This window comes from Leptodactylus fuscus, chromosome 3 (genome assembly GCF_031893055.1).
Source record: "Leptodactylus fuscus isolate aLepFus1 chromosome 3, aLepFus1.hap2, whole genome shotgun sequence".
Taxonomy (NCBI): Eukaryota; Metazoa; Chordata; class Amphibia; order Anura; family Leptodactylidae; genus Leptodactylus; species Leptodactylus fuscus.
In genome coordinates, this window is record NC_134267.1 from 103,742,480 (window position 1) to 103,766,326 (window position 23,847).

The window sequence follows — 23,847 nt, forward strand, 5'->3', positions numbered from 1 at the left end:
TTAAGTCAGCGCAAATATGGACTTTCTAATCATATACAGCTTTTCTAGTTTTTCTTGCGGATAGACATATACATGGGAATTTTATATTATATGGACCACCAATAAAAGGTGTGAATAACGGATAGTTGTAGTAGGTTATATTTATTGTGTAATAGGCACTTACAGGTGGTGACATAAATATTGAACATGTCACCAATTTTATAAGTAAATATATTGCTAAAGGTGCCGTTGACATGAAATTCTCACCAGATGTCGGCAACAATGCATCCAATCCACACAGGCAAAGAAATCAAACCATAGATGTCCATAAATTAAGTTATGTGTAATAATGAGAAATGACACAAGGAAAAAGTATTGAATACGCTTACTGAAATGTATTTAATACTTAGTACAAAAGCCTTTGTTGGTGATGACAGCTTCAAGACACCTCTTGTATGGAGAAACTAGTCACATGCATTGCTCAAGTGTGATTTTGGCTCATTCTTCAAATCCTGAAGGTTCAGTGGGCTCCTTATATGAACTCTAAGCTTTAGTTCCTTCCATGGATTTTCTATTGAATTCAGGTCAGGTGATTGGCTGGAGAATTCTAGCAGTTTTATTTTCTCTCTCAAACCAATTGAGAGTTTCCTTGGCTGTGTTGTTTGGGATCTTTGTCTTCCTGAAATATACACCCTCCTATCATCTTCATCATCCCGGTAATTGGCAGCAGATTTTTTTCTATCAAGAATAGAATTTGTCTATTCATCCCTTCTTCAATAATATGAAGTTTATAATTGTCGTATACTGAAAAACAGCCCCGCACCATGATGTTCTGACCTCCAATCTTTACTGTTTGTATGGTGTTTTGGGGTTGATATGCCCTCCAAACATGTAGGGTATTATGGTATCCAAAAAGTTAAATTTTGGTTTCACCTGACCTGATTATATTATCTCAGTATTTCACAGGCTTTTCTAAATGTTGTTGAGCACCCTTTAAATGCACTTGAACATGCTTTTTGCTCAGCAATGAAGTCATATGTGGTGAGCGTGTCTACCGGCCATGGAGGATGAATGCATTACTGATTGACACAATTGTACCTATTGATTCCAGGTCTTTCTGCAGCTCTGCACCAGTGGTCCTTGGCTCTTGGATAACTCTTCTGTTAGTTCTTTTTACTACTCTATCTGAAATCTTGATGGGAGCACCTGGTCGTGGCCAGTTTTTGGTGAAATTACCTTCTTTCCTCTTCCAGATTACGGCCCCAAATGTTCACTGGAAATTTCAGTAGTTTAGAAATTCTTCTGTGACCAATGCCATCAGTATGTTTTGCAACAATAAAGCGGAAAGGTCTTGAGACAGCTCACAGGTTTTACCCTTCATGAGATGTTTCTTGTGTTGCACCTTTTCATATGCTATCAGTTGAATCAGATGATATGGTGTCATGGCTTTCCATTGCTTTTTGCACCATTCTTTCTTCATGTGTTCAATACTTTTTCTAATTATTACACATAATTTATGGACATCTTTGATTTCTTGTGTGGATTGGATGGGTTGTTATCGACATCTGGTGAGAAGTACTGGAGAGGGTGTACATCTCACCCAGATGATGGATAATCCAGAGAGTTTTGTTTCTCAGCAGACAACTTTGTTTGCTGAGCATTATTTAAATGCCGTGCACTGGGCTGGATTTTTAGGGAATGACAGGTAGGCTGGTAGTGGGACTTGCCATTCCCATCCCCTCCAGTCCACATCTTGTGGACACTCCTGCGGGAACCCAGCTGTCTCCAGTTTGGGAGAGCAGACTATGGCAGAGCTTGGCTGGAAAGCCACAAGGGAGGTTGCTACTGCTGGAGACAATTTTGACTGTCTGTGTCTATTCTAGGTGAGGTGATCTATTTCTTTTTAGTTAGAGCCCAGACAGGAAGGTGTTTATTTTATGTTTTTCTTCTGTGCTGCATATGCCAAAGTGTATTTGGAGTGAATAAAACCAAAACACTTGGACTTTTACCTTGGAGTCTGTGTCAATGCCAACCACCCAGCAACCCCAGATAACAATAGCATCTTTATAAATATATTTACATGAAAACTGGACTTTGAACTAACATCTAAGATAGTGCAAACCCCTAATACCGTTATGTAAACCTCCTTCTCCCCACTTATATACTCCCTTTTTATCTCTTTTTTTTTCTCCATCTTCCCAGTTTGTACTTTCTATTGCATGGTTTGTACTTTTGTGGTATTTCTATATTACTGTTCCAAGGTACAGATGATTCTGATGCTTGAAATTATGTATTTTAACTTTCTGTATGTTTCTATTGGTTTTGAGAACTATATTTATGCATTCAATAAAGACCTTTTGAAACTAAAAAATTAAAGGGGTTACCTGGTATTTTTAATAAATTAAAAAGGGGCAGCAATAGGCAGAACAGAATAAAAGAAACAGTACTCAACTTTCCTACAGCATCATAGGTTCAGTCCTCACTCTGCCGGAAACAATGAGATCATGTTTATTGCTCATGTCGTGCTGCAGCCAATTGCTGGCCTCAGCAGTTACGTGCAGTTTATGCATTACGAACCATTAAGTGCAGTTTCTGATTCGCTCTGATCGAATCTTGTAAAATGGTTATGGTTAATAACCCTAACTTACATTCACAATTGACGATTCAGTGTCAGTGGGTCTTAAACTTACTGGCACTCTTTCTCTCTCTCTAAACACTTTGTGTGGCAGTGGCCCTGTGCCCTTGCTAACTCCTCTTTTTTACGTTAAGGGCTAGTTCACACGTAGTTTTTTTGGTCCTGATTTTGACGCGGAATTCGCGTTAAAATCTGGTTGAAATAAACCGCCAACCATTGAATCCAATAGGAGTCGGTCATTTCAACCGGAGCAACCTGCCCTATCTTGACACGGATGCCGCAGCGGAAACTGACGCGAGATCCGCATCAAGCCAATCCCTCCACACTAGGCGCATTCATTTGGGCCTAATCCAGAACACAAAGCTGCAACAGTTGGAAGCCGCGGCAGGCGCATTTTGGTCCATAACATAGACAGCCATGCCCACAGCGGAGCAGCGGCTCGGAGTCGGGACCCAGAAGGTGGTACTCGGAAGGCCGACCTAGGATGCAGGAGACTTGAGAGCGGATGAGAGGATTTTGCCCTGTCGTGGCAGGACGTAGCAGGGCACTTGTCCAGGACGGTTGGAAGCTACAATATGCCTAATCTACGTCTCCGTGATGTCAGTAACGTCACGTGACATAACCTAGCGCTGGAGGTGCTAACTGTAACTATGGCTTATTTTTGGAGTAGGGCTTATATTTCAAGCCTCCTCCAAAAACCCTGCAAAATTAAGCTAAGGCTTATTTTTGGAGAAACCGGTACTACAAAAAAAACCGAACAAACAAAAAAACTGGGATAAGCGCGTTCATAAAAACAAAATTGGAATGATCATAATTGAAGTGGATGGATAAAAATGGTCAAGATGCGCCAATACATCCATTAAGCAAAGTAAAAGGATATTTTATAATAACAGAATCAGATCGCAGAGAGCCTATAAGACTCAGGACAATGATCAGCCCAAAAGGCTACATGGTTGGCTGGTGCCTGATCAAGCAGTCAATGTGAATGACACACGGGCTGAAAGATCAAGACTTATGTTTGTTATTCTATGTGTACACTAGTGTTTTTCATCCAGAACCGGCACTTATGTCAGCAGTGGGGAAAAACGTTAGTGTGCATGGAGCGGTAAACAGTATTGGAACTGCTGGATTGACCAAAGAAAATGAAGTATGAAAGGTTCGTCCTCCAAATGAAAAACAGAAATGTTTCTGAAGACGCAAGTGTGATTTCCAACAGATGTCGAAGCTTTTATTAGTGAAGTTTTAGACATTCATGTCTCAGCTGGTTTAGAATTTGTTTCCACCTTTAATCCATCAACTGAACTGAATCATGGACTGGCACAGTAAAACGCAGTCTTAGGAAATATCACATGATATTAGAACTGTAGCAGAAGTTGGAAAACAAAGACTGTACTGACATACTGTATATACCAAAAATGTCTTATGGGGACACATAAAATGTGTATAAAGAAAGTCTATTTCTTTATAGACTGTTAGTTTTGCCATATATTGCATGGAAGAAAATGTGTACAACCAATAACTAGGCATGTTAAGCAGCATATAAATGCAGCACATCACTTTAGGCACATTACCTAGGCAAACCAAATGTAATTCCCTCCACACATTTTCCATGCTCTCATCACATTCCCAGGATTTAAAAATACTTTGCTATTTCAGTACATGGCATTCATATTCTAAGGCACAGAGGGCATGATCGAAAGTTTTTTAAGTTAATCTGCTATCTATTAATTTTGTCGTACGAATGCAATGCATGACACATGAAGAATAAATCAGATGAAATTGATTATGAAAGCCATCATCTGTCATGTCATTATTCCATCTAATATCCCTTACTTCCATTAAAGGGGTTGTCTCATTAAAAGCATTCTATCTATACTGCTAGTTTATGTGGATTTAAGACTTTTCCTAAATACATTGCTTTATGAAAACTGCTTTGTTTGGCTATCTTAATTTATTCACTTCATTGTTGACACTGTGTTTCTATGGCCACTGGGCTTATCTGCTCATTTCCCAAGTGACTTAGCTGCCTGCTCTCAGGGGAAAGGGGGGGAGGGGCTGACAAGCAACTGAGCTCCTCAGATAGGGGAGGGGGGAGGTGAAAGCTCCGGGATTACTGTGCTGTCTATCTTCAGCTTTTCCACTTATCAGCCGTTTTATTGAATTTGGCTGATAAGGGCCGCGATAAGGAGTCCAGGAGTCTGTTACCTCTGTATGTAATGCAAGCTGACTCAAATCCAGCTCTGCTACATTAGTTTCCACATCAGCTTCATACTGTGGTAATGAATAGCAGATAGCAGAGCAAGCGAAAGCCCGCCCACCAATGTGTCGAGAAATCCAGGAAGTGAAGAGAGCACAGAGCCCTGCAGGCTGCAGAACAAGAGTTATGGGAATACCCCTTTAACACTTTCACTACCAAGGTTTTTGGAGTTTGATACATTTGGTGGTGGTGACGATTTGTACACTTTTGAGATGCACAAATTAAGCCTAAAACGATATAATAAAAAAAAAAATCATGCTAAAACCCCTTAACTAGTATCTTCCAACACAAATTGTCAAAATGCAACCCTAAGCACTATACACATAGGTTCCTTCATGTAATATTGTGTAAAAGTGTCATTTTTTGTAGAAAATACATGACTGCGAATAAATGTCTGCCCCAAGCAGAAAATTCGAATCACAACATGTAAAAAAATAAAAATAAAAATTTGATAGGCACAAAATCACTAGAACTGAAAAGACCAAAAGACTGGCTTTAATGTGTGTATGTAAAAAAGTTATACAAAAACAGCAGCTTATAATTCCAATAACAGCATATAAAATAATGGAATTATCCCAAACACAAAGCAGTCAATGACAGGCGTACCTAGGAAATGCCATTTTTTTATGACAGTCTCTCTTCTATATTTCCGATTCCCATTGAAACCACTCCTGGTTTTGACTCAAAATAAAAATAGCAAAATCTCAATAAAAAAAAAGATCAATTCATAAAGAATCCTCTACACTTTTGTGGCATAAAAGTGTCAAAAATCTCTGGCTTTTTTTTTTTTTTTTTAAACAGGAATGCTTTTATACTAGTTTCCAAAAAGGAGGCAAGGTGATGCAAGTACACAGCCTGGCGGACAATGAACCGGATTATTGAGGAGGCCTGCAATGTTATAAATTAAGCTAATCCACCTGTGGTGCAGGGTTGTGAAGACCTGTGTACAATACAGTGGATTAGATTGATGAGTGAGTACTATTCGAAACTCCAGTTTCGAATAGCATGCTTCCATAGGAATGAATGGATGTAGCCGATGTCCGCCTGTGGCCTCTGCCACGGAAAACCGTTTTTTTTTTGGCTGAAGACAAAGTCCTGCATGTCCAACTTGTGTCCGGCCCCCCCAAAAAAAACAGTTCCCCACGGAGAGGCCGCAGGCGGACACCGATGTCACCTTTAAAAACCCATTCAAATGTATGGGTTTTAAAGCTGACTGCCAGGTAGCTGTCCCTGTCCAGTTTCTTGGGGCTGAGGACAGAAACCCGGCCGAATGGCACATGGCGGACACCGGACGCAAGTGTGAACGCCCCCTAAGGCTGTATTCCTCAAAGATTCTAATGACATTTCCTGTTCTGATATCTGTCAGGGCACTTGCATCATGGAAACCTTTTGTGAATTCAAATAACCAAATTACATATATAATTGCCAGTATTCACCATTTTTGGCTCAGTATACTGGTTTTCATATACAACATACATGTATAGAAGATCGGCACATGGGCCCATTATTTTTAATGATCTGTGTGTAGCCCACAGTATCCAGGATACCAGTGATTTTTTCCCCCTGACGAAGCCACGGTAGTGGCGAAACGCGCATCGGGGCGCGTTCACTACATGAAAGTCCACCCATAGAGAGCAAGACAATGGATAGACATGTTTCTAGGAGCCCTGAACTTGTTTGACCTGAAACAAACCTTGGACCCAAGCCAGCCAAACCTGAAACCAAACAAATCCTGAGAGGTTCGCCCATCTGTAGCTAAACTGTTGCACCTGAGGAAGGGTGTGGTCAGACGCCCGAAACGCGTTGTGCGAGTTTTAAATTCAATAAAACCGTATTTTTCAACCTTTGAGGAGAGCGCATTTCCTGAATACCAGATTTATTATCTGATTCTTTGGTCCTTTTACTTCAGTGATTAACAAATGAGAGCATTTGTAACCATTACAAAGTATATAATCATGAGCAAAATATCACCTAAGATGACTGCACCCTGCCTACCAGCCCACAGTTATGTCCTTGCTTCTAATAAGTTAGCAAGCTCCCCACGTTCTTCTAGCATAAGGCTAGGCTCACATCTGCATGGAGACTCCATCGCAGTGTCTGCTTAAAATCAATGAAAATGTCGTGTACAAACAACTTTTCAACTGGAGCTTTTGATTAAAAACAGGGAACACGCAATGAACCCCATTATAGTCAATTACATTACATTATCTACATATGAATGTCTGATCGCTGGGATCACGTGTGCAGCCTCTCATTTCCAAGTATAGTGGACTGACAATACTCTGCTATTTTTGTCAGTCCTGCAGACTTTGAAAGGAGCAGAGCAGCATTGACTCCCTTCGAACTCTTCACCATGGTCGTGCCGCAAGGAGTAACTGGGAAAATAGGATACCCATTCCTGTGGTCAGTGGGGGTCCTAGTAGTGGGATCCCCTGCAATCAGACACATCATATGTAGCAGTCTTCAATTTAAAAAAAAAAATAAAAAATCAGTTGTGTCAGAAATACACAGACGCATGAAAGAGAGCTGTTGGAAAGGACTGTGACTGTCTAAGGGCCAGAAACCATACTATTCAAAACCACATGTATAAGGTAACACTGCTGGTCAATTCAGTTCACAGATCCTTCATAGAAAACTGTTTTGGTTTGTAACTTGAATTGAATACTTTACAGACTTTTCCCTGAACATGAACAGAATAAAAGATAAATTACAGTAAATGGAGATGTTTGCAGTTATGAGGATTTCAACTAAATCAGTTAAACAGTTTTTGAAAGCTATACACTGTATAAAGATATACAGAATGCACAGTGATTCCCATAAAATTTGGTTTGGGTCTTCAATATAATGAAACACTAGAGACAGGGGTGTAGCTAGAAAATGCCAGGCACCATAGTAAACTTTTATATAGTATACTATAATATCCATCTTATATTCTGTACTGTTTCCAACACAGCCTGAACAAAAATGGTACCCTATATCATAACCGTGCAATCCATATATGTCAATACGGTGATTGCAATAAGTGACATCTTTTGTGACTTCTCCTGGCCAAAACTAGCCCTTGCAGAGTTTGATGCCCTTATGTACAAACATACCATCTCTAGCAATACAAGTCCCCCCACCCATTAACAGAAGGTCCCTCAAAAAGCTAATGCACAGTGCCAAAATTAGCCCAAAAACAACAGAGCAACACGGAGTACCCTAAAAAGTAACAGAGTCACAAAGGTAATAGCCCCCTAGAGAGTGTGCAATCTAAACCAGAAGTGCTACACAGAGGACCCCAACAATAACAGCTATGGTCAGAGAGTAGCAGCCCTATCAAGTTTCAGTTCTTGTATTTCCTTTACTGTTTTACTCTCTGAATATTTAATATTATGTGACATGCAGTTATGTGTTATTTTCAGTGCGGATGAGAAATGAATGTACCAGGATGAAGTAGGATGTCTAGACAATTCCCAGATTTATGCTGTGTCACTCTGTATTTTGTTGTTGCTGATCAAAATGATCAAAATTAAATGTAGCAGCCATGTTATGTATCAATTTTATGTATTTGGCATAATCAGCTGACCATCTTATATTCATGGGAACGGCAAATGGAGACAGAGAGAGAAAGCCTGGGCAATTCGATTTCCATACGCCAAAATCTTTGGTTACAGACTTGGACTGTTATATACTTCATACAGTGGTTCCTAAAGTTACAATGTCCTAAGCATGCAATATTTTCAACATGCAATGGCCTCTTCTGAACCACTGTAATGTGTTAAGGGTCTTAAAGGGGTTGTCCAGGATGTACAGTTTTTCACAAGGAGGCTGGGGAAGGTGAAAAAAAAAAAAATTATACTCACCTGTCCATAATGCTCCGGTTGTTGGGTCTAGCAGCACCCTGGTGCTTCTTCCAGTGGAAGTGCTTGCCTCACGTAACTGCTAAGGCTCATCAGCTGCCTAAGAAAAGGAACCGGATTGTCACTTACATAAATCTCTTGTGACATCCCGTGTACTTTCCTTAGGCCGCTGATTGACCTCTGGTCACATGCGGTGAGGACTTCAGATAGATCAAGTCCCCGGCTTCCTTGTGAAAAACTATACAACTTGGACAACCCCTTTAACATTTAGCCAATGGGTAGCTTTCTCTTTATATTTTAAACTAATAAAGTTGTGATTTTAACCTTCTTAGAATAGCAGGAGGATCCAACAAATCACCATAGTCATTTCACTAGCAAACGTAAAGCACATGCACTGACTGACTAGTAGCGCCTCTCTACAGTATAATTCAGTACTACATGTTCTGCACCTCTGTCTGAGCCAGGGTGACCTGCTCTTTTGGATACAGGTGAGAGTGGCTCCATGTCATTTTTGGGTGAACTGTATACTGAGACAGTTCTTATCAACCTCTATGAAAGTTATTTACAGCTGTAAGGATTTCCTACAACTATACTAGTTATCTGAAGATTTTTTCCTATTTGTGGGACAAACTGTACTTTATAATGAAACAAATGACTATTATGTGCAATCTGCTGGGAAACTGTTTTATATTTCTTAGGGTGCATTCACACGGAGTAACGTGCCGCGTGATGTGGCACGTATACGGCGTGTGAATCTTTGCGTGCCATAAAAGCTCCCATTCATTTCAATGGGAGCCTGTATCGTATACGCCGCGTTATTTTGCTGCTGTGATTTTGCGGTCGCATCTATTGCGCTGTACTGTGACAGCGGGGAGGAATGCCCCCTCCCCTCCTGTTAGTACTTGTCCATAGACGAGTATTGGGGGGGCGTTCCTCCCCACTCAGTGTCATGGCTGGGCGGTAAGCAATGTCCCCTCTCTCAGTACAGTGCAATAGACGCTACAGTGAGGAAGGGCGTTCCTGACCGACTGTAAGAAATGCCCTTCTGACAGTGAAGAGCTACGGAACTAATAGCTCTTAACTGGGGGCACAGAACATGAAAGCCAATAGTGTGCTGAATTCGGCGCACTTTCAGCTTTCTAGCGGTGTATAAAACCGAATGTGCTCCAGGAGGTGAAAGGTCCTCTTTAAAAACAGACCCAGCTAAACAGCTAAGCAAGTCCTCGCTCCTAAAGTATAAATATCATTAGTCTATGACTCATGGCAGTGGGTTCCGCAACTACTTTCTTTACCACTAGGCCTCTCCCCTCTTATGTCCAGGACTTAATCCTATCAGAATCAAAGTTTTTGGACTCTGCTCCCATTGTGCCAAAGCATGTTGGGCGGTTACCTTATGACTCCGTGCTAACTGATGGGGCTTTCCAATCTTACTCTTCACACAACACCCCCTCTCCTTCCAGACTCATTTTCTAACATATCAATCGATTAAGGCACTATACCTGGGAGCGCTGAGGCTGGAGTTTTAGCAATAGCATTATTTTATGACCACAGCAGCTTCTACTCTGGAAGCAAAGTACACCAAGACGTCTATTTACTCTGTACTCCAACCTTCTGCGCAAAGTAGGTATGGAGCTTCCCTCATATGTACGAAGAAAATGGGAGGCAGAACTTCAAGGGTCCCTCACCCCTGTAGAAATATCCTCTGTCCTCAAGCGCTACATGGGCCCTTCTAGATGTGTACGCTTGCAAGAGCTGAGCTTTAAATTGGTCACCAGATGGTATAAAACACGCACTATAATTCATAAGTACTATCCTGAGTCTTCCCCTTTTTGTTGGCGCTGCCATAAAGCCCCAGGCTCTAATCTGCATATTTGGTGGGAATGCAAAAAGAGATCCCCCTACTGATTGCTCATTCAGAGGGTTCCAAAACAGGTTTTTGGACTCTCCAAACCTCTGACCCCTGTAGGCATATTTTAAAATGTGTGGTCCACCTTCGCCTCTTGGTCCCACAATCAACTCTGGCTTCAACTTTTATCTATCACCAAAACTTTGATCCCCTTATGCTGGGTATCCAAATCCCCTCCTACAGTATCTCACTTTCTACAGAAAATCTCTCAAGTACCCCGTATGGAGGAACTTTCGCACTTGGAACTTCACACTCACCAGAACTTCAGCTCTATGCAAGCACCATGGTATATGTTCTCTAACGATCCAACCTGGAACGATTCACTGATTAGGAGGTACTGGAAGAAAAGATTCTCTAAAACTTCACTTTTAATAAATACTAGCTGGTACCCGCGACTTCGTCTGCGGTGATTGTAGAAGTGGGTATATACAGGCGCGGGTAAGGTTTTCTTACTGTGTATAAGGTATGGGATATGAAATGTAACTTTGTATCTTGTTTTTGCTGTAATTCAGAGAATACGTGAGACTTTTGTGTTGAAGTTAATTTGTATTTGAGCTGCTATACGGTGTTGTGAGAAACTTTACATAGTGACTTTGGGACAGAAGTATTTGAAGTTAACTCTTTCCCGCCGATGGCATTTTTTGATTTTCGTTTTTGACTCCCCTCCTTCTAAACCCCATAACTTTTTTATTTCTCCACTCCCAGAGTCATATGAGGTCTTAATTTTTCCTGGGACAAATTTTTCTTCATGATGCCACCATTATTTATTCTATATCATGTACTGGGAAGCAGGGAAAAAATTCAGAATGGGGTGGATTTGAAGAAAAAATGCATTTCTGCGACTTTCTTACGGACTTTGGTTTTACGGCGTTCACTGTGCAACCAAAATGACATGTCCCTTGTATTCTGTGCTTCGTTACGATTCCGGGGATTCCAAATTTATATGGTTTTATTTACATTTTGACCCCTTAAAAAAAATCCAAAACTGTTACAAAATTATTTTTTGAAAAGTCGCCATATTCCGACAGCCGTAACTTTTTTATACTTGCGTGTACGGGGATGTATAGGGCGTCTTTTTTTGCGGGAACGGGTGTACTTTTTAGTTCTACCATTTTCGGGAAATGTTATTGCTTTGATCACTTTTTATTCAAATTTTTAGCAGAATCAAAACAGTGAAAAAATGGCAGTTTGGCACTTTTGACCATTTTTCCCGCTACGGCGTTTACCGAACAGGAAAAATATTTGTATAACTTTGTAGAGCGGGCGATTTAGGACGCGCGGATACCTAACATGTATGTGTTTCACAGTTTTTAAATACTTTTATATGTGTTCTAGGAAAAGGGGGGTGATTTGAATTTTTAATCCTTTTTATTTATTTTTTTTATATTTTTTTTACTTTTTTTAAACTTTTTTTTTGCATTTATTAGACCGCCTAGGGGTATTGACATGGGTGGGCGGTGTCGCGGATTGTCAGAGTGGTGGGGGCAAACATGGCTGCTCCGGAGCGTTAAAGAGCGCCTCCTAGAGAATCATTAAGGTGAGGGGCAAAGTGGTAAAGTATATGTATATGTGATTGTGTGGGGTTAGGGGCGAGGCTGTAGAGGGTAATATGAATTTTGGGGCTTGCTATGGTCCAAAGTGTGTGAGATTGCAGAGATGGTGGTGTGAGTTTGGGTTTTGTGGGGGTCCTGGGAAAAACGTATGTGCGCTATTGTGACGAAAAGTAGCCTATTGTTTAATCGAGTGTAATAACTATGCTTGTGGAAAATTTCAGCCAAATCGGTGGAGCGGTTTTTGCGTGATTGACCGCCAAACATCCGAACATCCAAAGGGTCCTGGGAAAAACGTATGTGCGCTATTGTGACGAAAAGTAGCCTATTGCGCAATCGAGTGTAGGGACTATGTTTGTTGAAAATTTCAGCCAAATCGGGGTCCAAAGTGTGTGAGATTGCAGAGATAGTGGTGTGAGTTTGGGTTTTGTGGGGGTCCTGGGAAAAACGTATGTGCGCTATTGTGACAAAAAGTAGCCTATTGTTTAATCGGGTGTATTAACTATGTTTGTGGAAAATTTCAGCCAATTCGGTGGAGCGGTTTTTCCGTGATTGAGGAACAAACATCCGAACATGCAAACATCCAAACACACAAACCCACAAACTTTCACATTTATAATATTAATAGGATTCTTTGTAAAAAAAAAAAAAATGAAACTATGTAAAAGGGTCACAATGAAACGTCACTTCTATTTGAAGCAAGACTATAATGCTATCCTATAGGATAGAACACATACGAAAAATATGTCCAGGTAGTGGTGGTCGGGCTAAATGGACCAAATGGAGGGGCCAAGGTTACACCTAATAATCCCTCCAACTAATGCCCTGCCTCCCTCAACATACCAGACATGTCAATATCACAACAGTATCAGTCTTATTCACTCCTTGCAAGCCAAGATAACGAGTAGACACTGGATCACCTCACCCAAGGTTACTGGCCTAACGCCACGCTAAGGGGTCTGGTGATACCAGTCAGCTCTATTTGGTTATGCAAAGGCCAACACTGTGTGATAACAGGACATGGAGTTATCTGAACTACCATGAACCTAAACCTCTTCCCAACGCGTTTCTTCAATTAGAGTCATCAGGGGCCAATATTCTAAATTCAATATAGGAAAACAAATAGTCCCTAGATGTAACAAAGTGGTAGCGTGACGGCATCTGACCTGGCCTGATCCAACCTGGCCGCACCTGTGGGAACCCCCTTATTAATTCATTCATTGTCTCTCCCCCTTCCACTTTCCAACTCCCGTTGTGTCGTTGGTTGCACACTCTGTGGTCATAGATCAGCAGTACTAAGCGTTTTTTGGGGTCGGTATTGCCACGCTTATGGTTTTCAACGATGTATGTTTGTTTGTGTTATTTTGAAAATGCAATAAAACACTATTTACAAAAAAAAAACACCTTATGAAATATTTTTTTGTTGTATGGTTAAAAATGCTATAGTTTCATCGTATCTTTACAGTTGAGGGGATGCATTTTTGCTGCAGCAACTTGTAATGAAACAAATTTCCCTGATAGAAACTCTGCAGCGTATTTATCTCATAGGGCCCCAACCTGACACTCCGTAAATGAGCTATTGAAATGTGTATGTGCTGCTATAAGGTATCACCCTGCACAGACCTAAGAACTGTTCTGAACTACTGTAAAAGTAGTTTTATAGCTTGTATTTGTTTTTACTGGACACTACTAACCATTAAATATAAAGATATACAAATTAAAAATGAAAATGGAGAAGAAATGAAACAAAAGGAACAGACTAATAAACATTTGAAGATAAAATAACCTCTCTGTCATATTTTTTGCAAGATATATAAATAATTTTGATTTATTAATTAGAAACACTTAGGAATGTATTTTCCAAGCCACGCTGATCCAACCTCAGTATAAAGAGACTGCCAAGATAAATGTCATAGCCTTCCTTAATTTAACACATGGGATCAGATGAATGAAAATCCAATTCCCCTTCCACTTCTCAAAAAAGAGTGTCTTACTGCTGGGAAACAAAGAAATGATTTTCCTCTGGAAATGAATCAGAAGACACACCACCATTCGGTAGCCAGAATATAATTCAAGTCGGTATAAAAAGTGAAAAAAAACTTCAAAATCTATCATATAAACATTGTTTAAGGAAAAACGGCATTCCTTAGCAAAGCTTGCAGATCAGAGTGGCCAGACTGTGTTGATGTTCACATCTGAGGAATAGACAGACCCAATGAACGTGGACTTGGTGATGACCTGCGCAAGCAATTGCTAACAGGAACTGGACAATTAGATCCCTCTTCATTCTGCGAAAGGTAGGACCATGTCTGCTCTTCACTGATTCTTACAGGTGCTTTTATATACCCCTTTATACGTACGGGAACACTCACAACATTTCATCCAACATACTTTACATTTTTCTTTTACTTTAAGATAGGGAAGGCAGCTTAAGAACGCGTGAGGTGGCAAGATGCACACAAGGCTGAGAGATTTCTTTACACTGTCTAACTCAATCGGATAATGACAAAAACATACTAAAGCAAAACTATGCATTACATAGAAAATCATTTCTATTTACAGAAAGTATCCTTGGCTTTTATTTATGATCGGTAGAATAGAAATTTAGAGAAACAGACTTGGCAAATTCAGTACTTCAGCTGAAAGTAAAATAATCCAGCAAAAAGAGCTTGCATACTTACTGAAGTTCTCTGTGTCTAGAGGCCTGAGGAATGTTTAAATTACTTTAGCATGGGTTGTATGCAAGCTCTTAGCACAAGACTACGAAAAAGGATGTTAAGAACGTGCTGGTAAGGAACAAGTGACACATCTGGGTTGTTAAATTACGGACGTATTCAATAGTTGTGTAATACAGTTTGAGCTGGTTTGCTACTATGCATGTGACCTATGCCAAGTCAATTGGGTTCTATTAGTAAATTACTGTAGTGTGAATTGTATCTTAATTTAGAAAGCATTATGCTTCTTGTACCTGTGGTTAAAGGCAAATATACAAGCAGCATTACTGACTATATAAATGTTTAAGAGTCTAATATGTCTCAAAACTGCATATGTAGTAGATCTTTTAAAAAACTAAAGAAGATCATTTTCGGTATAAACCAGTTTCAGCTAATAAAGCGTATACACTGTTATGCTAGGGTATACAATGTTTCAATATACTTTGTGTATCAGTTCCTCATGGTTTGTCAGATCTCCTCTTGCTGTATTTCAAAAGAAGTTTTTAATGCTCTTTAATTCTTTTTCTTTTTTTTAATGTAGATTGTGAGCCCCACATACAGTTCACAATGTACATTTTTCCATATCAGTATGTCTTTGGAATATGGGATGGAAATCCATGCAAACACGGGAGAACATACAAACTCCTTGCAGATGGATTTTTTTTGCCCTGGAGGGATTTGAACACCAGGACTCCAGCGCTACTAACCACTGAGCCACCGTGTAGCCCCCGCTCTTTCATTATTTTCACTCAGTAAGACTCATCATTTTGATATGATGCTTACACAGGTGCACAGCATCTTAGGGAATATTCACACTCAGCCTATTTGTTTCAGACATTTTTACAACAGTTTCATTCATCAGTCAGATGAATGGAACAAATTTTTATTTTGTTATTTATTTAGCAGGCACCATGATATTCTGCAGCGCTTTACAGATATATATATTTTTCTAAATGTAGATTGCGAGCCCCATATAAGGATCACAATGTACTTTTTTTTTTAAATTTAAGTATGTCTTTGTAGAATGGGAGGAAATCCATGCAAACACAGGGAGAACATACAAACTCCTTGCAGATGTTGTTCCTGGCGGGATTCGACCCCAGGACTCCAGCACTGCAAGGCTGCAGTGCTAACGTCTGATCCACTGTGTTGCCCCTTCAGCGCTTTACAGATATTGTCATCACTCATTGTCCCAAGTAGGGCTCACAATTTATTTTCCCTATTATGTCTTTGGAATGTCAGAAAACCTGAGTATCCGGAGGAAACCCACGCAAACATGGAGAAAATATACAAACTCCATACACATGTTGTCCTTGGCTGGCTTTGAACCAAGGACTCTGGTGCTGCAAGGCAACATGCTAATCGCTGAGCCTAACAAACTTCTGCAACAAATTAGCCATGTATGAATATGCCCTTAGATTACAGTTATCAGGCCCTTTTAAGCAGCTGAGTATGAGTGTATCCATTAACCCTTTCACTGCCAAGGGTCTCTGGAAATTTTGCACCTCCAGTAGCCAGAGCAATTTTCACAGTTTTGAGATGGACAAATCAAACCTAAATTGAAACATTAAAAAATCATTCAACCCCCCCATACCTATATATTTTCTTAAAGTACACACCTGCAGTATTGTCAGAATGCCACTTGGTACTGTATACGAAACAGGCACCTTCATGCAATTTTGATTTAAAGTGAATGTTTTATGAATAAATGCAAATAAATGTATATTAGTTGTTAAAAGTGGAAACCAAGCAAAAAATTATAGGCACCAAACCTCATAAAAATAAGATGGAGGAAGAGAAAAGAAATCAAGTAGGGCCGCGCTAACAGGAGTTTGACATAATGTCCGTATAAATTTTTGCTGTCAACACACATGTTGACAACACAACACACGTATGTCTTTTCTTAAAAACACACCTGAGTGTCACAATACCGTATTTGTATGGCAGCGTCTTTGGTGGCACGGCTCAAGGCCGAGAATATATACATAGGAAGACTGGAACTTAATCCCAGACTGAAGAACCAATTTCGCGCTCCGTATGGTAAACACAATGTTGATGCGTAGATAGGATTAAATGGATTTAGTTAAAGATAACGCGTTTCGGGGTATCTCGATACCTTACAAGTACCACCCCTTCATCAGATCTTATTCTTTCTGCTTTCACGTGTCTGTATGCTGTATGTGGCAAGCCGTGTTGCTGTATAAACCTCGGGAAAAGCCCGTGAACGTATCGTTCGCGTATCGTAAACGCGTTATCTTATACTCTGGGATTAAGTCGCAGTCTTCCTATATTCATAAAAATAAGAGTTCAACATGCGCAGAGTTCATTCATATCACTATGGCCTACACCCGCATGCACGAGTCTTCAGAAAATCACCAGAACCGGAAGGAACAAAAATCTGCTTTGAAGCTGGAGATATTAAAAACATATCATCCTATAAAATGTAGGGATTACACACCATGAAAAGTAAGTGAACCCCTAAACCCTATATATTTTTTGAAAGTAGACAACCTGACGTTTACAAATGTCTTAATGCGTCATCGATAGCCATATCCACCTTCATGCAACTTTGAGACAAACAATAAATTTTTTGAAAAAATGCACTAACACATATTTGCACCTAAAACTCATGTTTCATCTCATGAATTCACATACAAAACAATTCATATACAAAATACATTTAAAATAATAGCTTAAGGTGTATACAACGTGTATATATACTATATGTACCGCAAACACCAACTACAACAACAGCTCGGATTCCCAAAAACCCGAATACAGAAGACAAGCAGGATTTTGCAGTTATTCACTAATATGTTAAAAATCTATACTGCACCTACCAAACTGTGACTGTAATACCAAAATCTAACTTTTTCCAGATTACACAGCATACCGTATATAAAAACACAATTTATTAATTCATATATACAACCAGCTTCATGCAACTTTGTAGCAAAGAGAGATTACTAGCAAAAATTGCACAAAAATTCAAATCTACCACTAAAGTGCATCTCAAGCTATCCCTTTCTGCAAACCAAATGTACTGTCCATAAAACTGTAAGATGTGAAGAGTTCATACATACCACACATGTATATATTTACAGGGGCGGGTGTTAAAGAAACGCCAAAATCGCAGAAATGCACCAACCCATTTTGAGCATGCAAATTAAATAGGACTTTACATAAAAATATTATTTTCCATCCCCCTATAAAAATTTTAGCAATCTATACATTCATCTCTAATGATAATCGTTATTACTATTATTTTAGCATGTAACGGGTATCGTTAGAGATGTATTTTACTCTAGAAAGCTCAGGTATGGACAGGACAGGGATTAAGTGAAATGTAAACTTTAGTCATGATTTTGAGTATATGTTGTGTATGTATTTGGTGCAACTTTTTTTTAGTGCTGCGACCTAGACAATGGTAAACGTCTGGGTCACAGCGCCAATAAACTGTCTGGTTATGTTTAGACGGTATTACATAAGAATACCCCACTAGTAAAGGGGGAAATTACATTATAGCTGTATGTGACAATCAGAGAGTGAAAGTATAGTATGCGCTCTGATTGGCAGGAGAAGGGTTAATAGGGACAGAAGAGTCCCTGCCACCCCCCTCCTGGTGTCACATTCAGGTTAGCACAGATAATGATGATCATTCATTATCACTGTGCATGCTGCAAGCTGCTCCTCCCCCCTCCCCTTCTGCTACAATTTAACTAATGCTTCCGAGACAGAAGGGGGGGGGGGATACTTTAAAGCCCTATATCTCTGCGCTGCATTAAGATATCTTGAATCCCATCTTTACCAAGCACTTGATGATAGAACTTAAAGTTTTGGAGCGATACTGTCGGGAATTGAGATCTGCAGTTGGATCTCAATGCCAAATAGCGTTTTCAACAGCGAATTGCTCCAAAACTATAAATTCTATCATGAAGTCCTTGATATCATTTAAAGATGAGATTCTCATCTCTAAAATGGATTTTAAAGCATCAAGATATGTTCAGGCAGTCCAGAGATATCGGCATTAGTAGGGAGGACGTATTAGCTATGTCCTCCACTACTGAAGTGCCACCCTGGGAGGACGTAGAGCAGACATCCTCGGCAGGGAAAGAGTTAAATGACTAGGACTTATTACATTCACTAGAAGCAAACAACTGAGTTTCCAATCAAAGCGGCTGTAAGAACCTTGAGAAGCGATTTTTAGAAAATTACAACTTTTTAATTAAACAGGTATTTTATTTGCCTAGCCACATTAACTGGTAAAGTCAGAAGTTCCTGCTCATATGGTTATCTATATTTAACCATTTTCCAGGATTAAGGCCTCTAAATCCTTATGCTGCTGAGATTCACCTGATAATCTCTGTCCAATCAATTACTCCTTTCAGGAGCTTGAAAATCTTATTTTCTCAGAGACGAGTCCCAGATCCATACCTAGCAGCTAGCATCGCATGTGTATTGCTTCACTGTGTATGTGCAATGATTTCAGGTGTATTGCTTCACTGTGCAATGATTTTAGGTGTATGGTCTTCTGTTTCAACAAGATCAATTCAGTGCGGTGTAAGCATATGCATTCACAAACAAGGTAAAAAGCAGCACCCGATATGAAAAAATATTAAAAATAAAACATAAGTTTTAATGACAGATAAAAAAACCTATGACTCCATAAGTATGGCAAACAAAAAGCGTAGGCCTTTCAGGAGCAAAAGTCCCTTACTCTGCCATGAGTAAGGGACTTTTGCTCCTGAAATGCATAGGTTTTTTGTCATACTTGTGGAGTCATAGGTTTTTTGGTTTTTTAATCTGTCATTAAATGTTTTATTTTTAATATCTTTTGAATCGGGTGCTGATTTTTACTTATTTGTGGATTTTTGTGGATTTTTTGTGGATTTGTGGATTGTGGATTTGTGGATTTTTTTCAAGCCTTAAGTCCAAGACTCTTTATTGTGCACCTTGTTTTCTATTCATAACATGGACCCAGGATAATGGATATATTGGTGAGGTGTTTGCAATCTTTTTGTCTTTAAGCATATGCATTCCCCCACTGAAAGCAAGGACAGTACAGTTTCCTTTATTGCACATTGCCTCAAGGAAGTCAAGGACAGCACACCTTGCTTCAGTGGACATGTGTAATGAAGTAGGGTGTACTATCCTTAGCTTTAATGTCACGCACAATGAAGTGGTGCGTACACACCTTAGTTTCAGAAGTGCAATGCGTATGTACCAGAAGCTACTGGAGATGGGTCCAGGACCTATTGCATTAAACTCTTTAATAGAGTTTGGGATGGGACTAAACTTATCAGGGTTGGAAGCCCAAGCCTCACCAACATAAGGATATGTTTGTGGGTTAGGGGCCACAAATCTGGTTCCCTTAAAGCCTCACTTAAATTCGGACAGCCTTAAAATGGGAAACAAAATGGGGCCCTCCACTGTGGTGGAATTACAAAGTAAATACGATGCAAGCCAAACACAGAAAAAAGAAAAAGAAAAATATAATCAACACAAGTTGCATTTTTCAGTAAATGAACTAGGTTGCTTATTAAACAATACATTGTCATACAGTCACAACCAAAGTGCTACAGACATAACAAATTTCAAACATATGCTTGGCGCGTTATGCACACGCCAAACGTTCTTCAAAGTTCTGTGGTATGTGCCATATTAACTCTATGAATAACCGGTCAAGATTTCACTTGATACTCTTGTATTTAAAAATACTCTTCCAAAATCCAATACTTAGTATATGTATGTGATGCCTAAAACTGTCTATAGGGATTTAATAGGCAGCAGACAACAGATCACTTTTAAATAGCATCATCTTGTCCTTCCAACTTCCTAAATATCCCCTAGAAACACAGGCTTCCTTGGTTATTTTTCAGGTGTTAATAAGAAAAAGAGATGTATTGTGCAAGATTTAGGATATGTTAGATGAATTTTCTGAAGTCCAGTAGTGGGAAAAGGTTTATGGAGATTACCAGATTTCTAAAGTATATAAATATAATAATACATCTAAAAGTATACAATAGAAGACTCCAGGCAATATTTAGACGAAGACTGTAAAAACAAATATTATTTCAACCCCCATCCCCCCAAAAAGTAAATATATATATATATATATATATATATATATATATATATATATATATATATATATATATATATAAAACCCTCTCCCAGACGTCCCAGGTAGATTTTTTATTGTTATCATTGTTACTATAACTATTACCAATTGTAGTTAAATAGGCTCTCTGGTTATGGGTCATTTCAGGTGACTGAGGAAGGTAACCACACTCCCCACGACTTTTTACTGCAAGTAACCATAATACCTCACTCCCTAATGGCTTCCACTCACATGTTGATTTTATCAGTCCTGTCTGTGACAAGGAAACAAAGGATAATCACTGAATTACTGCATTTTCCAGACTCAATAAAGGGAGGGGGGACGGACAAAAGTTCAGGAGATCAAATGGAAAATAAAGTACAGTGCAAAAGTTATAGGCATAAAAGACGCTGGAAAGTAGGAATGCTTTCATAAATAGAATTACTAATAGTTTAATTCTGTCAATTAACAAAATGTAAAGTGACTAAACAAAGGAGAAATTTACAACAAATCAATATTTGGTGTGACCACATTTAGGAGGAGGAATCCTGGGGGTGATGATATGGCCCCCACAGAGTCCTGATCTAACATCAAGTCTGCGTGGCATTACATGAAGTGACAGAAAGATCTGATCATCTTACATGCACACAAGATCTATGGTTAATTCTCTAACAGGGTGTTCATATTAGCGTCTGCCGTCCTCCCAGGAGTTTCCGTCATAATCCCCGGAGAAACTGGATAGGGGACTGCTTGCCGGCAGTCAGTTTTAAAGAGGACCTTTCATCAGATCGGGCACATGCAGTTTTATGTACTGCTGGAAAGCTGACAGTGCGCTGAATTCATCGGTTTCCCGATCTGTGCCCGGTGTAAAGCGCTATCGGTCCCGGGACCGTAGCGCTTTAGTGTCAGAAGGGCATTTCTGACAGTTAGCCAGGGACGCCCTTCTGCCCAGCAGCGCCTATCGCGCTGTACAGTGTGAGCGGGGAGGAACGTCCCCTCCCTCTGCTCACACAGCTCGTCCATAGACGAGTATTATCAGGAGTGGGAGGGGGGGCGTTCCTCCCCGCTCACACAGTACAGCGCGATAGGCGCTGATGGGCAGAAGGGGGTCCCTGGCTAAGTGTCAGAAACGCCCTTCTGACTGTAAAGCGCTACGGTACCGGGACCGATAGCGCTTTACACCGGGCACAGGTCGGGAAACCGATGAATTCAGCGCATTGTCAGCTTTCCAGCAGTATATAAAACTGCCTGTGCCCAATCTGATGAAAGGTCCTCTTTAAAGCATACCGCTGGTGTCCGTATGGAACCTCTCCGCCTGGAAACCCATTCAGTCTCCAGGGATTATGACAGAAACCTCTGGGCGGACAGTAGATGCCAGTGCGAACGCCGCATAAGATGTTTGGAACATCTCCCTGCCAAGTTCCTTCAAAACTGTGTGCAAGTGAATCTAGAAGAACTGATGCTAATCAAATCAAAATATTGATTTAAGATTCCTCTTTTGTTCATTCATTGTGCTAAAAACATTTGCACAGTGCTATATATTCTGGGGTGATCTTTTACCTAGGACACCATATGTATTGCGCTTCCATTTGCATGGATAAAGCATGAAAAGTACAAACTGTCAGTTTGTGTCTGGGATTGGACAACAATGATTTTGGGGGAAAAAAATATATATACTAATTAACCCATTCCTGTCAGAAGTTTTGTTTAATTTTTGTTTTTGACTCCCCACCTTCCAAATCCCATAGTTTTTTTTTTTTTTTCTCATGTACAGAGTCATATGATGGATTATTGTTTTCAGGACAAATTGTTTTCATGGTACCATTTATTTTTCTGCACAATGTACTTTAAAACTGGGGAAAAAAATTACAAATGGTGTGAAATTGGAGAAAAAGTGCATTTGTGAGACTTTCTTACGGCCCTTATTCACTGTGTTCACTCTGCAGAATGACATGTCATATATGTTTTGGTACAATTCTGGGAATACCAAGTTTATATAGTTTTACTTAAATTTTAACCCCTTAACAAAAATCCAAGACTTTGCAATAATAATATTAATAATAATAATAATAAAATTATTGAAATTACCACATTCTGACACTTATATCTTTTTTTATATTTGCATGTATGGGAATGGATAAGCCCATCTGTTTTTGCAATACCAGGTGTACTTTTTATACTATTTTGGGGAATCACTTTTTATTAACATTTTTATCAGAGGCAAAACAGTGAAAAAACAGTGATTCAGCAATGTTGATTGTTTTTTTTTTCCACTACGCCATTCACCGTATGGGAATTTCTAAGTTTGTAGATGGCATTTTCTGATGCAGAGATACCTAATATGTATGTGTTTCACTGTAATTTTCTATTTTTATATGTATTCTAAGGAAAGGGGGTGATATTAATTTTTAATTCTTTTAAATTATTTTAGATTTTATGAATACTGTATTTATTTACAATGGTAATGCACTGCAAAATATCATCACTTCTATTACAGGCTGCATAGAGCAGCCGGTAGTAGACGTAATGCCTAGACAAGCCAGGGAGCCTTCAATAGGCTACCGGCTGTCATGCCAACGGATTGATGGCCCTGGATCTTGATCTCGTTTTCACCAAGGCGCTGGGGGCTTCAATGCCCATAATCAGCGTGGGGTCCTCTATGGGGATCCTCCTCTGTAACATACAATGGAGAGCCTGACTGCCAGGCTCTACAAGCGACTCCTGTTCTAGTGGATTCAAGCCTTTCTTATATAACATGCAGGGTCGGCCTTAGATTGAATGGCACTCTATGCGGAATTCTCTTTGGTGCCCCCCAAACCATCATAAGTAAAATAAATATACACTGCTCAAAAAAATAAAGGGAA

At 39.7% G+C, this 23,847-nt stretch overlaps 2 protein-coding genes across 4 annotated transcripts in view; one reads left to right on the forward strand and one right to left on the reverse strand.

The window, feature by feature from the left end:
* NT5DC1 (5'-nucleotidase domain containing 1) overlaps nt 1-23,847 on the reverse strand; it is a 185,232-nt gene that overhangs the window by 86,682 nt on the left and 74,703 nt on the right. The gene's annotated exons all lie outside the window — the stretch shown is intronic.
* The window catches only part of COL10A1 (collagen type X alpha 1 chain), a 45,706-nt gene continuing 36,027 nt past the window's right edge, over nt 14,169-23,847 (forward strand). Inside the window, exon 1 of the mRNA XM_075268092.1 lies at nt 14,169-14,466. The gene's annotated coding sequence lies outside the window, so the exon portion shown is untranslated. The remainder of the gene's footprint in view (nt 14,467-23,847) is intronic.